The sequence below is a fragment of the Equus asinus genome, chromosome 12 (assembly GCF_041296235.1).
Source record: "Equus asinus isolate D_3611 breed Donkey chromosome 12, EquAss-T2T_v2, whole genome shotgun sequence".
Lineage (NCBI taxonomy): Eukaryota > Metazoa > Chordata > Mammalia > Perissodactyla > Equidae > Equus > Equus asinus.
In genome coordinates, this window is record NC_091801.1 from 50,494,439 (window position 1) to 50,511,817 (window position 17,379).

Sequence of the window (17,379 nt, forward strand, 5' to 3'; positions counted from 1 at the left end):
TAGGAATGCGCAGTATAATCTGAAAGACAGAAAAGCAGTTTGAGGAATTTTTCAGTTCTGTTGATAAGTACACCCCAGCTTTGCTGGTGAAAGGTTATGTCAATGTCCAGGCTTTGGTGTGGCCACTAGGGGGCGTCGGTTTGTGGAAACTGATCCCATCTTGACTGCCAGTGATTCCACTCGCCCGGTGGGAGGCTGAAGAGACAGAACGCAGCTGGTTGCCCAGAGCTCAGCTCGGGCAGGTACTGAATTTTCATTTCACTTCTCAACTTAGTTCTTAAACCATGTGACTAATATAATAAAAGAGACTGCCAAATGCTAAGGGAGTGAGAGAAACATGCATGTTGGTCTTCCCCTTGTAAAATACCTCCTGGAGAACAAACAGTATTATGTTGCTGTGCTGTTAGATTCTCGGGGCTTGGAGAGCACATTATTACAGGAGTTAATTAATACAGATTCCACAATAAGAAGTGAGCATGGAACATCGTGCTGTGGGAGTTTTCTTACTTGATTTCTTGAGGGATTTCTTTTGATTCACATTTACCTGGAAATTCATGTAAAACATGAAAACATGGTTTGCATTAATTTCTCTCTTAAATGGTTTCTGTTTTATTTTCCCTTCTGTGGGGCTGGGGACCAACAGTGCCCTGGGAGCTGTCCTTCTCACCCACTTTACTCAGGATTAAAAAGAGGATATTCGCTACCCTCTAGTGGCTGGCTCCGGTCTCTCTGCCAGGTAGAGACCGCGGAGGAGCCAGGCCAACAGCAGCGCAGAGCTGGTGTCCACGGGAGGAGAGCCTGAGGAGGTCTCCGGGCGGGGCAGGAGAGGCAGAGAGGAAAATTACTCCCGCAGGGAGGCCAGCCTCTTCTGCTCCCCTCCCCACTCCCGGGCAGGGAAACAGGCCCAGGTACCGGCAGCTGCAGCAGCTCCCCCTCCCTCCGGGCAGTGCCCAGGAGGCCCTGGCCCCTGGAGAGGCCACGAGGGCTGGCACAGGGAGGGGGAGCCAGTGTGGAGGCCACTCCTGCCTCGTGGCTCTGCACTGCGAGTGGAAGGAAGGGGGGCGCTGTGGCCTCAGGGCACCCCCTCACCTTGCTGCGCCCCCGTGGGCATGCTATGAGAGGTGAAAGTCCTCTGTGGTCCCACATCCCAAGTTCACTATGTCACTGGCTGGGTGGCTGGCAAGCCCTCCATTTAGGAGTCTGCATCTGTGCCGGTCGTGGTGGGAGTAGGAAGGATTAGGGAGCCTCCAAGCAGAGGGAGTGGTTTCCTGTTGTGAGCTTCCCTGGGGACCCTGAATCCTGCACAGACCGCCTCCACCCGGCCCCCTCCTCAGGGGAAGGGCCACAGTTATCTGTGACTGTTCAGTATATTGGGATGCAGAGCAGGGCAATGCTGTCTCCCAGCTCTTTCACACTTTCCTGACTCTTTGAGGTTGTAATGAATCTAAACTTTAATAGCCGCATGTGGCTATTGGCTACAGTATCAAACAACGCAGTTCTAGAGAGACTGCGTGAGAGGGAGAACTTTGTAACCCGGGCGCTGTGCATGAAAAGGGCCATCTCAGGAGTGGATTCAGAATGAACTGTGCAAGGTTTGAAGTGAAGGTAGGAATGGGATGGGATCTGGTCAGATGCACACATCCATTCATCCATCCACCCAACGACCCTGTTCCACCCACCTGCTAATAGTGTTCAAATATGTGTAGTGCATCCTACAGTTGGCTCCCCCACTAGACAGGGACTGGAAGCTGAGACTCTGTCCTATTCACCCTGTTCATTTTGGTATCCTCGGTAGCAAATATAGTACCCGCCATGTAGGAGAATCTCAAAAGTTATTTGTATTGAAGGAGTGGAGCTGTGCTGGGCCTTCGGGGAGATGCCAGGATCAAGCAGACATGGACCCTGCCTCCACCAACCTATGGTCCAGTCATAAACGCTCGTGTGAAAGCACTGGCACTGTGCCTGACACAAGTAGGCCCACATAAATATTAGTTTCTTTCCTCCCTTCTCCTCTTTTATTCTCTCTAGAACCTGCCCTCCAAAGATTTCCATGAAGAAGATGAAGTGCTTGAGGGTTTAGAAGAGGCAAAAATTAATTGTGTCTGGGAGAGCCAGTGAAGGCTTCCTGGAGGAGGTAGCATTTGATCTGGCTCCTCCAGAGCTCTAAGCAGTACAAACAGAGACATGGAATCATGCTGGAAAACGGGAATGAGTGCGGAGGGATGCAGACAAGTTCAGTTTTATTCGTGGAAAGGTGCATGAAGGGAAGAGGCAGAAGAGAGGGTAGGGAGGCCCTGTGGTTACTAGGTTAGGGCAGGCTCCAAAGCCAGGTGTTAAGAACCTGGGTTTCATTACCAGAGAGACCAGACAGCCCTGGGCCTGACCCAGAGGGGCCCCTCCCTCCCTCCCTTCCTCCCCTTTCCCACAGCCCTAGTGTTGATGGTTCTTGGAGAACTGAGAAGCTCACCTGGCAAGCAGGCCTCTGGTATCTAACTACTCTGTGATGACTGTGGGCTGCCAACTCTGCTGAGCCTCACTTCTTTCATCCGTAAAATGGGGGTGATTCTACTTACTCTTTAAAAACACAAGTGAGAGCACACTGTAAATATACGCTGTTCTAATCTTTTTCCACTTTGGAAAATTTTCCATCTCAGCACATACAGGGTTGACCCTATATTCACTTATATGCCATTATCTTAATTACATTAACCACTCTTCTCTTTGTGGCTGTTCAGGTTAAATCCATAAAGTGGCATTGCTAAATCAAAGGTTACATGAAATCTAAATATTGACAGAATTACCAAATTGCTCTCCATAAACAGTGCATCAGTTTCCACTCTCATCAGCAATACGTATAAAAGTCTGTTTCCCTATGTCTTCAAAATACAGTGTTACCAAACTTTTTGGGTTTTTGCCAATATGAAAGCTTTTAAATTGTTATCTATTTGTAGTTTTAATTTACATTTATTTTATTATGAGTAAGGTTGGGCATCTTTTCAATGCTTAAAAGCCATTTGTATTTTCTTCTCTGGGAACTGTCTATTTTTTAGCCTGGGGTCACTTCAATTTGGTTGTTAGTCTTTTTCTTATTGATTTATAAGAGTTCTTTATTTATTAAGGAAATTAGCTCTTTGGGATATAGTTGCAAATGTTATTCATGGTTTGTCATTTCTCTTTCACTATGTCTATTTTTTTTTCCCATGCAGATATTTTTTCTTTTTCTTTTTTTTTTGAGGAAGATCAGCCCTGAGCTAACATCTGCTGCCAATCCTCCTCTTTTTGCTGATGAAGACTGGCCCTGAGCTAACATCCATGCCCATCTTCCTCTACTTTATATGTGGGACGCCTACCACAGCATGGCTTGCCAAGCAGTGCCATGTCTGTACCTGGACCCAAACTGGTGAACCCTGGGCCACGAAGCAGAACGTGTGAACTTTGCTGTGTCACCGGCCAGCCCGATATTTTTTCTTTATGTAATCAGATTGCCCATTCTTTTCCTTCATAGTTTCTGAGTTTTGAATCATGTTCATAAAGGCCTTTCCTACTCCAAGATAATAAAAGAAATCTTTGATCTATTTAGGGGTGAGGAAAGAGGCAGGGAATTCTGCTTTTCTTTTTTCCAGATGGCAGTCACCCCAACACCATTTCCCAGGATTCTTTTAAGCAGAAAGAGCCATTCAAGAACCACTCAAGGGCTCTGCTTAGAGGAAGAACATGTATTGATCTAAATGCTTGATGTGTTCTGAATGTCGTTTTATTTGATCCTCACAAGAACAATGTGAGGCATTGATATCCTTGTTTCTCAAATGAGAACCTTCAGAGAGACTGAGTAAATTGCCCAGAGTCACACAGCCAGGAGGTGGCAGAGCTGGGATTTGAATACAGGTCTGTCTGACTACAACGTCTGTGCTCATTCCACTTGCTAGAATTACGATTCAGAAAGGGAAACATCTATACAGGCTTTTACTGAAGTATTGAAGGACAGCTTCTCAGTCTTATCCTCTCCATTCCTTCCCTCCAAAGGCCTCCTACACTGTGTGGCCAGAGCTTCCCATGGCTGGCAGACGGAGGTGCCTGTCCCAGCAAAGCTGCCCACTCGTCAGGAGCACCGGTGAGGAACTGTTACACAAGCAAGGAATAAACTTCTGTTGTGTTCACTGAACTTTTGTGGTTGGTTTGTAACAGCAGCTGGCATGAACCTAAGTATTACAATTGTTCAGTGGGGATGGATTCCCGAGAGACCGCATGAAGGGAGTTCATCTCTGAGAGCATTTCCTTCGGTCTGTCCACCGGTCCTGGAGGCAGTGGGTCCTTCTCACCCATGCGCCCCTCCGTCCCTCCCTCCTCTTCCCCTCTGCCTCCCCTTTCCCACCCCAGTCTTAACCATCCTTGGAGAGCTGAGAAGCTCACTTGGCAAGCAGGCATGTGAATATATTCCATCGCACATTCAGGTCAGAGGTTGTTAACAATCTTTGTTTCCACTTTGGAGTGGGCTAGAGGAGCAGAGAGAGGGCAGAGGGGGGAGGGAAATTCACAGGCAACACACAGCAGCGCTCGGAGGGAAACCCGTCTGCCTGCTGCGCTCTCCTTGCCTGGGCTGCTGCGGGTGCTACGTGACTAATTTCCCACCAGCTGCTCCAAGCAGGACACGGGCCCAGCGGGGAGTCTGCCTGGCCTGGTCATGACATCAGCTTTCGTTCCTGTTCTTTCTGCATCTTATCAGTCGGGGAAAGGGCCCGGGCTTTAGGCATGTGTCCAAAGATATGAGCCAGCCTCAAAGCAGCTCTCTTTGGCCCAATTCATGTAAGTTATGCTCTGAGAGGTCAAAGAGAAAGGTTAGGCTGTCTGTAAATGATGGTGGTGGTGGTGGTGATGGGAGAAGGGTAATGGGAGCGATAGCAGAAAGGCGAAGATTCCAGAGGCGTTAGGGGGCAGTCTCAGCAGGAATTTAAAAATGCCTCCATGGGAAAAGTAAAGACCTACGGTTGAAATCAGTCAGACTGTTTCCTTTCTGTTAATAACAGCGTCTCCTGTCCTTCCAGATGTTAAGGGGCGTCAGAGTGGGTGACATGAGCTACTTGGTGCTAACTACTCCCTGGACTTCTTCTTGAGCAACCACTTGAATGTCTTTTGGCCTCGAATTCCTTAAATTTTAAAACTGATTCCTCTCGCTCCCTAAGCACTGCCAGTATGCTGCAAGGATAGAATTCCATTTGTGCCTTCCCGGTTCTGCTACCTTATTTTTTCTCTACAACTCAGCTGGGGTGTCATCTTTTCCAGGAGAACATCTCAGATTCCCCTCACTCTCCAAGCCAGGACTGGTTGAATCTCCCATCTCTGTGCTTTCAACTCTCTGAACATACTTTTGACATAGCCTCACCCTCCCTTCCCCTCTGGCCCTCTCAGCAGATGGTAAACGCCTTGAGACAGGGATGGTTCTCTACCCAACTCTGCATGTCCAGCTCATCCCAGTGCCTCCCAGAAAGCAAATGTGTCCAGCTGAACTCAACCTTCTTAGCCAAAGTGGAATATTTTTCTACAGATGGTGTTAGAAAAGTAAGCATCAAATTATATGAAATTGGATCTTTGGACTTTAACACTGTATGGACCTAACCCTTCAGAAGAGGAAACTGAGGCCCTGAAGATGAAATGGCTTGTCCAGAGCAGAGCCAGGTGTCAGCAGCCAGACCGAGATATGAGCACCTTTACTGGTGGAGCAAAGCTTGTCAGTGATGGCAGAAACCTTCCCTGGGCTGAGGTTTGTCCTATAAAATGGCCCCAAACATGCTCATCAGCCGGGGTGGTCTTTGGCCCCCAAAATGTAAAAACTCTCTGGCCTCTGAATTTTCTGTCTTTTTTCATTTCTACTACATATTCTTCTTTCTTAAAATTTACCTTTTATTAATTTTGATTATAAAAGTATAAAAATCTTATAGAGATTCTGGAATATGCTGAAAAGTAAAAGAAAGAGAAAATTGAAAACTATTTGAATTTCATCAGCCAGAGACAGCCTGTATTATTATGGTTTATCGCCAACAAATGAATGCATGTGACTGAGATCAACCTGTATGTTGAATTTTATGTTTTTTCCTTTTTGGATTATTGTTGGATTGTGAGCATTTCTCTAAGTTCTTAAAAATGGGGTGTTTTCTCTGCAGCCTTTGTGCCATGAAGCTTTTCAATCAACACACTTTGTTCTGCATTAATTTATAAATAAAAAGGAGCTTGGGGCCGGCCCGGTGACGCAGCGGTTAAGTTTGTACATTCCGATTCTCGGCGGCACAGGGTTCGGTGGTTTGGATCCCGGGTGTGGACATGGCACCAAGTGGCAAAAGCCATACTATGGTAGGCGTCCCACGTATAAAGTGGAGGAAGATGGGCATGGATGTTAGCTCAGGGCCAGTCTTCCTCAGGAAAAAGAGGAGGATTGGCAGTAGTTAGCTCAGAGCTAATCTTCCTCAAATAAATAAATAAATTAATTAATTAATTAAAAGGAGCTAATAATGAAAATAAAAAGGAAAAATGCTACATAATCTATTATTTGTAATTGCTACGATTTAGTCTATATGGATATACCATATTTTATCTAACATCAAGGCGGTTTGCAATTTTTCATTGTAATAAATGAAAAATGTGCTTATTTCATCATCTCACTGTGAGAAAACAATATCTTTGTATGACATCTCTGCCGGTATTTCTGATTACTGCTTTGGGAGTCACGTATTGTTTACGTCCTCAACTTTGAGGAAAAGATTTTTAAAAGATGAAATATTTCAAAATTTAGGATCAGCTCGAGAGATCTGTTTTTCAAGTTGTCTTAAAAGCATTGATTACATTTCAATCAGAAAAAGGAAAAGTTGTTTTTTTAACAAACAGCACAAAATACAATATCGTGAAATGGTGTTAGGTCTAGCCTGCAACCGAAGAGACCTGGCTTTTAATATCTGGAGGAGAAGTTGATTCCCCTTTGTACCCAGAGCTGTAAACTAGATGTTAACTGCCATCATGTAATGCTATAGAAGAGGTGTTGCTTTTTGAACTGTTTTTTCCGTTTGTATAAAAGTTAAATAGTTTGAGTTCAAAGACAAAGAAACAAGAAAGAATACTCTGGTTCTTAGAACATGGAAGCCAGCTCCTGGATTTAAGTTCATAACCATAGAAAATGTCACGGCAAAATAAAGCTATTTTCCTAGTAATCTGCTCACAGCAGAGATTTCCATCTGAAGCCTCAAAATATGAATTTTAAATATCTGTAGCATCGTAAACTATATTTTAAACAAGGTAAAAGCTAAAACAGAATTCAAGTTTGACATTAAAAATGAAAGCAAGTAATCAAATTGCCCCCTCAATGTTCTGTTTTTAGGTTGTGAATGTATTTGTGTTGTGGAAGTTATACAGATAGTAGATTATGGTGATTATACTTTTGTTTCACAAACTTACAAACATATTTCTATTATATTAATATAGTCCAGCTATCAAATCTTTGCTTATGATGGAATGAACACTAAGAATAGTTTTAAAAAGGAAACATTATACCTCAAAACAGCTTTCAGTGTGGCATGTATTTTCCAATTTGCCTTGCATCATTTTTCTTTTTTAATCACTGGAGAAAACTGCTTAAAAACAGGATTAATGATGGGCAAACAAGATTGCTATGGAAAAGAGTTTGAGGCTACAAGCAATTTTGAGCTCACATGGGGACTAAACCGCTGAGGATGTCTTCCAAACAAAGACTCAGGTTTCAGGGAGCATTCCCCAGGAGGGCAATCGGCAAGATCATAACGGAGGGGAGCCCTCCGTGCAAATCTCTCGCAGATTTCCAACAATTGCTCCCATTTATTGACTCATCACTGTGTACAAGGGGCTGTGCTGGGCGCTTTGCAAACATTATGTCATTTAACCCCCTCCCACGCCCTGCAAGGCCCTATGAAATAACTGCCCCATTTTACAGACGGAGAAGCCAACGTCCAGAGAGGTCTGCTGTCTCACCCAGAAGTCACGTGGCTGGAGAGTGGCTGGGATTCAGTCCGGGTCTGTGTGCTGACAAAGCCCCAGCTTTTAACTTCCCACCCCTAATGCTGCCCCATTAGGCAAGTTTTAACACTGAGAGAAAAGAGAAAATAGAGCAGGAATAATAAAATAAAATAAATAAATAAAATAAAATAGATAAAAATAGAGTCCCTCCAAATTGGATTCTAGACTAAAATGCAGGAAAGTGCAGTGCTTTGTCAAAAGAAGAGTCTGGGTTCTCAGTGGACTCTGTGGATGTGCGGCTTCAGGAGATGAGAACCGTGAACGCAGCAGAGTGGGATGCTCAGTCGGCAGACTCAGGCCCTTCTCTCCCTTCCCCTCACCTCCCCCTGGAGAGGAGGCACTGCCCTGACTGCTCCCCAGTCCTGCTGCCACCTTGTTCCAGGTCCAGCCTCGCCTCAGAATCTAGACAGGCTTGCCTGCCTGGGTCCTAGAGCCATACACTCGCCTGTAGCCCTGTGCCTGGGGCTCTCTGCTGGCGGAGGTCAGGATGGCACCCACCCTGAGAGGAGAGGGGGAAGAAGCCCCGTTTCCCCCCAAATGTCCCCTGAGTTCTCTGATCTGACTTCACTAATAATGAAACTCATGCTTCACTTTGCCACTTGTGGGTCCTCCTGTCTATTTGAAAAACCCAGAAGTGGGAGAGGAGGAGGGGGAGAAAGGGGGCAGTAGGGGATTAGGCCCTGGCCCCCCCACCCCCCCAATCTTCCTCCACTCCCCCCACACTCCCAAGTAAACCCTCCCCTCCACCATATGATCTGAGATCAAATGCCTTTACCCTCAAGGCCTGAAGCTGGGCTGGCCTCTTCATCCTCTTTGGGCCCTAAAATCCTATGAAATTGATTCAAAGAAAAAAATAGACTAGAAAAAGAAATAAGGACAGGTCACTTAGAAAAAAGAAAGATGCTTTCGGCTTTGGGCTATTTAAAACCTAACCTAAAATATTTATATTTAGAACCTAGAATATTAAAAACCAACATTCTTTGAAAATATCATTTTTAGAACAAAATTCAGCCCAAGTGAATTGCTATTGGTCTCCTGAGATTGTCACAGAGAAATCTTTGATAACCTGGCCTTATAGTTTGTCTTTACCTCCCAATTCTACTTCGGTAACCCAAAACATACCCACTCTCGGATCCTCTGCAGCATGGAACTGACCATTGCTAAGGCCTCCAATCCTGTGTCCCCTTCTGATCACAAGCTCCTCTCCTCCTCCCCGTCTATCCTTCCACCACATTCGACCATGAGTCCTTCACTCCTGCCTTTCCAGCCCTCCAGAGAACACGGGTCTCTTGCCTACCTGGGATCCGTTTCCCCTTTGTCCTCACCTGCTGTTCCTCCCACACATGGTCACTGTGGTCTAAGGGGATGACAATGGGAGACTTGTGACTCAGGCCTGCCCAATATCTGTTCAATAAATAGTCGGATGGTGCTTACTTTGAGCCAGGCACTGTTGTAAGTATTTCATAAATGTTAATTTATTTAGGCCTTAATAATTAATTAAGCTTTAATTAACAACCCTATCAGGTAAGTACTACTATTATTCTCATTTTATAAATGAGAAAACTGAGACACAGAGAGGTTAAGTGACTTGCCCAAGGCACACAACCAATCAGCTTTGCTTTCTTCTGACTAGTACGATTGGTTCAGGGGTGGACATGCAACCAAATAAGAACCAACAAGATGCAATTGTCAGGACTTCTCAGAAAGAGACTTTTGTTCTTCTCCCCTGCACTTGCAGTCAGGTGGATGTGAGGTGCAGTGCAGCCAGCTGGTGACCACAGGGAGAAAGCTTCTTTGAGAGGGGAGTCATCATAGAACTGAGGGAAAGAAAGAGAGAAATTGAGTTCCCATGACAAAATAGGAGCCTCTGACAAGCAGTGCCTGAAGCCGGATCTATTCCTGGCCTTTTCAGTTTGGTGAGCTAGTGAATTATCTTTCTGCTTAAAAAAGTTTGGAGTGGGTTATCTTTCACTTTGCAACCAAAAGATTCCTAACTGGTACGGTTCAGTTCATCAACCTCATAATTCAGTCTAAATATATCTTTTACTATTATCAAGTCAATTGACGAGAAAAGTGAGCATACTTTAATGACTATGAACACTTAAATACTTCAAAGTTTCATTTTGGTAGCATATTATACCAGAAAAATCATGATTCATACAGATAAGCACCACTGTGCACACTCGTATAACTTTATGAGCACAAGCATGCACGCCCTGTTTTTTTAATCAAAAGGCCAACGCTTCTGTAAATGTCCAAGTCAGTCTCACATTTACAAAAAGTCTGCACAGAAATGGCACCAATGGTATTCCTACCTCCATCCTGGTGTAAGGTCCCGTGCCTAATTTAGGGCCCTATCAATCTGTTGAAATACTGGCGAAATCAGAGTCTCTCGATGATCCTTGTTTTTGTGGACTTTCTGCACATTTAATGCTGTTTGCCCTCTTGTTTCTTTATTCTCTTCCTTGGATTCTATGGGAGTTCACTTCTTTTGTTTTTGTCTCCACTTTTCCCACTTGTATCCCCTAAGTGTTGGCCTCGTCCCAGGTTTGATTCTCACCAGAAGTATTAGTATAGTGGTACTTAGGATCCAGGCTTAGCTGCTGTAACAAAAGACACCCTCCCCTCAAATTCACCAACAGCAGCAGCTCAGACAAGCTCCTTCACTGGCTAGCCTGGAGCTACAAAGGCAGCCCAGGGGAGGCAGGCGTCTGCGGTCCACCCGTCAGCCAGGAGCCCGGGCTCTTTCTGTCCTGCTCTTCCACCATTCCTAGGAGGGGTCTCCTCATTTTCATGTTCGAAGCTGGTTCACCAGCACATCAGTGTCCCAGCCTGTTGAAGAGGGGAAAGAAATGGGAGAAAGGAAGCAGCTTCCTTTTTAAAGGACCTGACATAGGAGTTGCATCACTTCCACTCACGTCCCCTTGGGCAGAACTTCGTGGTATGTCCATACCAAGGTGCAAGGGAAGCTGGGAAGCATCATTTCAAGCTGGGCATCCGTGTGCCCAGCTCAAACTGGGAAGACTGGATCCTGGCAACAACCAGCAGCCTCTGCCCAGCTTCCCTGTCTTCTTCCTCTGTCTTCTCTCCCTGGGCACCTCACCTTCTCTCCTGGCAACAGCTCTGTCCTCGACACGGTGACTGGACTTCCGCACCCGCAGACCAACCTGCACTCTCTTCCCCCAGCTTCCCTCTGCCTTCCCTGTGCTCCAGAGGAACCATCCACACTCCTGGTCATTCAGGCCCCAAATTTTGTATCCTCTTCAACTCCTATTCTGTGCCCTGTGGCTCCCCATTCCCCCATCTCTACTGAGTAACCCCCAATGAGGGCTCCTGTCCCTTACTCTGTTTCTTCCTTCCCCCAGTGGGAGCTGCTGTGCCAGCCCCTTGCCTGTCTCTGCGCATCCAGGCTCTCTCCTGCGGCCCAGCCTTCCCCATGGCTAGCCAAGAAACATTTTAAAAGCATAACTCAGATCACGTTATTCCCTTCTTTGATCACAAAACCCTTCTTTGACTCTGTTTGCCTATGGCTGGAAGTCAGAACTCCTTGACGGGCAGTTTCAATTTACCCTTCCAGCATTTTCTCCCAGACTCTCAGAGTCATAAACTCTGGGTACAGGAATGTGTCACCATGCACTAGTGTGCCCTGATCCCTCCTATTTTTGGCTCAGGCTGTTCCTTCTGCGGTTCTTCCTGTTCACTCCCCATCTGCCTGGCAAATCCTACCCACCCTCCAAGGTCCAGCTGTCATGCCACCTCCTCCCCTCTCCCAGCCACAAGTCCCAGCACCCACCCTGCCCGCCACCACCCCAGACACCTTAATTCTCTGCTTTCAGCTCTTTGCTTATAAACTCTCTTTTGGTCCTTGCCCCAGTCTGCCTCTATGTGCCCAGATGCCTCCTCCTTGAGGGATGGACCTGAGATTTGTCCCTCGGGTGCCCCCCTGCCCTACACTGCAAGGTCTAGTGGTGTCTGCTCCTTCCTGTTGCAGGAATTAACTCTATGAGCCTTTCTTATTAAAGTGCGAAACTTCCTGAGGGGAAAGGGCACCTCTGTGGAGGGAGCTTGCCGCCGGGTTACTGGAGTCCACAGCGCCGGTGTTTGCATATTGGCCGGCCCACTGCGCTGGTGGCTCTCCCTGTGTCAGCATGACGAGAATCAGCTGCCGTGCCCTCTCACGCCAGCTCCTGCCAGCACAGCCTCCTGCCTTCCAGAGCTGTTGAGACTGTGGCAGAAATGCTGTCTGTAACCCGACTCAGGGTTAAAAATAACCAAGGTCTGACCCACTCAGAGCCTCTTCTGATCTTCCAGGTGGGGTAAGCTTTTCCTGGCAGCACACGTGCATGCTTTAAAACGACCCCGCTCCACCGCAAGCTGCCTGGGGCCTTTCCTCTCTGGGCAGAGAACCTCTCTTGGCCCAGCTTTGGGGAAGGCGCTGGCTTCCTCTTTCCTGGTGGGGCTGACAGAGGGCAGTGGGTCCCACCCCTTCATCGGCTTCCCAGGCCTTGGGTGGAACTGCGGAGGTCACAGCCAGATGCTTCTGCTAACAGACACCGGCCAGAGACACGGGCCCTGCTAGCTCGCCTGGCTGAGCGCCCCTTCACCCCCAGCCCCAGCCAGCTTGCCAGAGCCCCTCAGCCAGCAGCCAGCATGAGGCGAGCTGAGGGCAACTGCTTTGCCTTCCTGTCAGCCAGGAGGGACACTATCATCTCTGTTCCCCCAGCATCTTTCCACCCAAAGTCAAGGCCAGATGGAAAGTTCCAGCTGAAGTTTTTCTTTGGGAGATTGCCATTGGGGGTAGCCACAGTGCGGAGACTGGGCTTCTCTTCCTGGCCGGGGCCAGAGCCTCCTCTTCAGCTCCAGGCAAGCTTCAAGTCTCTGCCATTTGGAGCATGCCTCCAGGCAGCAGATGACACCTGCAGGTCTAAGACAGGAGCAGCCAAGTGCCCCAGGCCGTGGGACTCTGGGGTGGAAGAATGCAGGAGGAAAAAGGAGAAACCTGTTTGAATGTTGGTCACTAAAACCCAAGACTCCCTTGGGTGCCTTGATTCCAGAATTGTCCCCTCTGGTGGAATCCTGAAGAATTCTGTGCTTTCTTTAACACAATCCCACCCTTTCCCACACAGCCCTACTCGCACACACATACACATTACCATCACCACCGTGAAATACCAGCAGGAAGTGGCTCAACTGAGGGTGGGATCAGAACTCATCCAAGGAAAGAAGCTAAAACAAGTGGAGCTTGTATTCTGGGCTCCCTCTCGCCCGGGTTCCTTTAGGTTCTCCTTGACCTGAGGTCCCTTGCAGACCCATCTGGGCCAGCTTTTCTCTCAATCACTCAGCAAAGAATTGATCAGAATCTATTAGGTGCCAGGTACTGGTGTCACAAATGTAGGACCAAATCTCAGTCCCTAAAACCAGAGGAATGGGAACTATAACTTTATTTTTCTAAAGCTTAAAACTATTAAATTGACTTAAATTCTATTTTGAGTCCCCATTTAGTTAGGCAAGTTTGCAGCGATTCATGGAAAAGAGGCTCACTTTTTTTTACCTCTCAGAGCTTTGTGCCCTTTCTTGGGCTCAAGTGGAAGAAGTGTGGCTGCAAAGCTGCAGGACAGGTCTCCAGTCTTCAAGTATCCAGGTTCCGGAGATCCACAAAGGACCCGGAGGTGCAGGCGCAGAGGAAGCTCAGACTCTCAGTGACTGATGAGACAGCTGGCTCCCGGTGCAGGAAAATACAGGGCAGCAACTGAGCATTCTAAAAACCTCCTGAAATCACCTTTTCTTCTCCCTCCCAGGGCTCCTTGGTTTGGGCGCTCCTCACATCTTGATGCACTATAACAACAGGTCATGGTAACAAACAGCGGTTCTTCTGACCCCAGAACGGAGCTGCTCCTCTTCTCCATCTCTGGTCATGTGTCTTGAAGGGAAACTGCCGTTGTCTTGAGATCTTGTTATCTTGGCCACTATTGATTGGACCAGGGATGGATACTTGACCCAAGCTTGGCCAATGAGAGCACTTCCCTGGGACATTTGATCTCGGGACAGAGGCGGTGAGTGTCATTCTCTGGTACAAGTGATAGTGTGAGATCTGAGGCCCAGGACCAGAGAGCAACCATGTGTCATGTAGAGTAAGTCAGCCTGAGAGACTGAAGCCAACACACAGAGAGGATCAGAGTTGGCTGCAGAGCCCGAGAGGCCCAGCAGTGATCCAGACCCAGGTTCCAGGTGTTCCTGAAGCCCAGCAATACCTCTGCCCTTCCTGTGGTAAGGGAGCTAGTAATTCTACTTTTTGTTATTTGAGTTTGGGTAATGCTAATTGCAACATAAAGGGCATGATAACTATATCTTGTAATTGTTCTCTCCGCCTCCAGGCTTGCCAACCTCCAATCCTTTCTCCAAATGGCTTCCGTATGGATCCTTCTAAATTGCTGGTCCAGATACACCATTTTCCTGCCCAGAACTCTTCAATGACTCCCAATCATGGAAGAAAAAGTTTCAAATTCTTTATGGCAATCCTGTAGACTCTGTAGGCATCTGAACCAACATTTCCAACTTCACCTCCTGCCTTTTCCATTTCTTCAGCTTATGAAAGCCTGCTCCCTGGTGCCAGGACCATGCCACACTTGTTCACAGCTCTAGGGCTGGCTTAGACCACTCCTTCTGCCTGAAGTGCCATTTCCCATCGAATGGACTCCAACTTGTTCTTCAGGATCCGTCTCTGATGATGATGATGATGATGATGATGATGACTTTGCCAATATGCAAACCCAAATCAGCTGTTTCCTTAGCTTCAGTTTCAAAGCACTTTATTCATTTACCATTCAACACTTGTTTGTTGAGCAACTTCTACGTGCCAGGTACTGTGCCAAGAGCTGATAAATTCAAATGACACAGTTTTTGCTCTCAGGGAATTTAGATACTAGTTGGGGTGGGTGGGAGGCAGGTAGGGAATATAGATATATTAGACAGGGTGCTTTCAGCTCCAAGTAACAGAATAACTCACTCAAAGTGGTTTAAGCAATAAGTCCTATATTATAACACATAAGAAGTTGAGAGGTAGGCAGAACTGAGAGTTGATGAATTCAGTGGCTCAGTGGTGTTGGGTCTGGGGATATAAGGTGGGATAAGGGGTCTACCTTACAGGACATCTGTGGGATTAAATGAGTTCATGCTTTTAAAGCAACAGAAGAATGGCAGGCACATAGTAAGGTTTCAATGCATTAGTTGTTTATGAGCTCAAAGATGCATGAACAACCCATTAACAGATGAATGGATAAACAAATTGTGGTTTATTATACAATGGAATATTACTGAGCTATACAAAGGAATGAAGTACTAATACATGCTACAATGGGGAATAAATCTTGAAAATATCACGCTAAGTCAAAAAAGCCAGACACAGAAGGTCACATATTATATGATTCCATTTATAGGAAATATTCAGAATAGATAAATCCATAGGGACAGATTCGTGGTTGCCAGGGGCTCACAGAAGGGGAGAATGGGGAGTGACTGCTTAATGGGTCCAGGGCTTCCTTTTGGGTGATGAAAACGTTTTGGAACCAGATAGAGTAGGTAGTTATGCAACATCGTGAATGCACTAAATGCAAATGAATTGCTCACTTTAAAAAAATGGTTAGTTTTATATTATGTGAGTCTCACCTCAATAATGGACAAGGTTGTTCTTTGAGATGTGGTCTGAAATAACAAAACATTGGATATAATCTAATATCCATCAAGGTTAAATAAATCAGAATCTATCCATACCATGGTATATCAGTTAGCCGTTAACACAAGTGAGCTAGAGCTATATATAATAATTTGGAAAGAACTCTAATCATATTGTTATGTGTAAAAAACAAGTCATAGAACATTATATCGTGATTCTATCCATCAATTATAAACTGATATGTGTATGTGTGTTAGCTTATACAAGCATTAAAAGGGGCCTAGAAACCCACTTACCTGTTGAGAATGGTTACTTTAAGGGAGACATGAGAAGTGAAAGGGGGTCGTACTTATTACTTTATATACTGAAGTATTTTTGAAACTTTTATAATGAGAATCTAGCCAGGAGGTACAAATTGAAGCAAAAATGAGATATCACTTTATATGCATCAGATTGGCAAAACTGGGAAAAAGTTGGGGGCTGACCCCGTGGCCTAGTGGTTAAATTCAGTACACTCTGCTTCAGCAGCCCAGGTTTGCAGGTTAGCTCAGGGCTAATCTTCCGCAAGCAAAGGAAAAGGAAGATTAAAAAAAAAAACTGGAAAAAAGTTTAAGACCTATTGCTAATGAGGATACGGGGAAATGGGAAGAGCTATGGCCTCTTTGAAAAGTAGTCTAGTGGCATCTATTAAAATAAAAATACGTATACATTTTGACCTAGTAATCTCATTCTTTTTTCTTTTCTTTTTTGAGGAAGATTAACCTGAGCTAACATCTGCTGCAACTCCTCCTCTTTTTGCTGAGGAAGATTGGCCCTGAGCTAACATTTGTGCCAATCTTCCTCTATTTTATATGTGAGACGTCTGCCACAGCATGGCTTGATAAGCAGCGTGTAAGTCCACGCCTGAGATCTGAACCGGTGAACTCCAGGTCACCAAAGCAGAGTGCATGAACCTAACCACTTGTCACCAGGCCGGCCCCATCATTCCTTTTTATAACAGTTCTATTGAGATATAATTCACATGCCATACAATTCACCCATTTAAGGTATATAATCCAATGGCTGTTAGTATGTTCAGAGTTGCGTAACCATCACCACAATCAATTTTAGAACTTTCCTCTCTATCCGTTAGTAATCACTCCCAGTTCCCTACAACTCCTCCCACCAGCCCTAGGCTACCACCAACAACCTATTGTCTGTCTCTTTGGATTTGCCTGTTCTGGACATTTCATACGTCCAGAATCATACAGACTATGGTCCTTTGTGATTCCCCTCTTTTACTTAGCACAATGTTTTCAAGGTTCATCCATGTCTGCACTAATCTTGTTCTTGGGATTCCATTCCATACCCATAAAAGTGCCCATGCCTCAGGGCATATTACAAAAATGTTTATTGCAGAAATTTTTATAACAGTAAAAAAAAAAATAAAAAAGAAAAGGAGAGAAAGAGAAAGAAAAACTGTAGATGCTGTGGACACTCACTAATGGTGGCAGAGCATGCACACCACAGAATATCACACAACAGCTACAGAGGAATGCGTTAGCACTATGCCAGTTGAATTAGAGGGAATTTCTCAAGAAAAAGGAAGATACAGAAGAATGCATATAATTTTATAATTTAACTTCTTTTTCCTGAGGAAGATTTGTCCTGAGCTAACATCCATGCCAATCTTC

At 45.8% G+C, this 17,379-nt stretch overlaps 2 long non-coding RNA genes across 2 annotated transcripts; one reads left to right on the plus strand and one right to left on the minus strand.

Annotated features, from left to right (window-relative positions):
* Window positions 1-9,489: 9,489 nt before the first annotated feature.
* On the minus strand, window positions 9,490-11,485 carry LOC123275703 (uncharacterized). Its single transcript, XR_006511736.2, has 3 exons — window positions 11,379-11,485; window positions 10,350-10,866; window positions 9,490-9,851 (listed from the first exon to the last, which is right to left on the minus strand). It is a non-coding gene; the product is annotated as an uncharacterized lncRNA (long non-coding RNA).
* Window positions 11,486-12,153: 668 nt separating this feature from the next.
* Window positions 12,154-17,119, plus strand: LOC139039918 (uncharacterized). Its single transcript, XR_011493294.1, has 3 exons — window positions 12,154-12,345; window positions 13,833-14,301; window positions 14,409-17,119. It is a non-coding gene; the product is annotated as an uncharacterized lncRNA (long non-coding RNA).
* The last annotated feature ends 260 nt before the right edge of the window (window positions 17,120-17,379 follow it).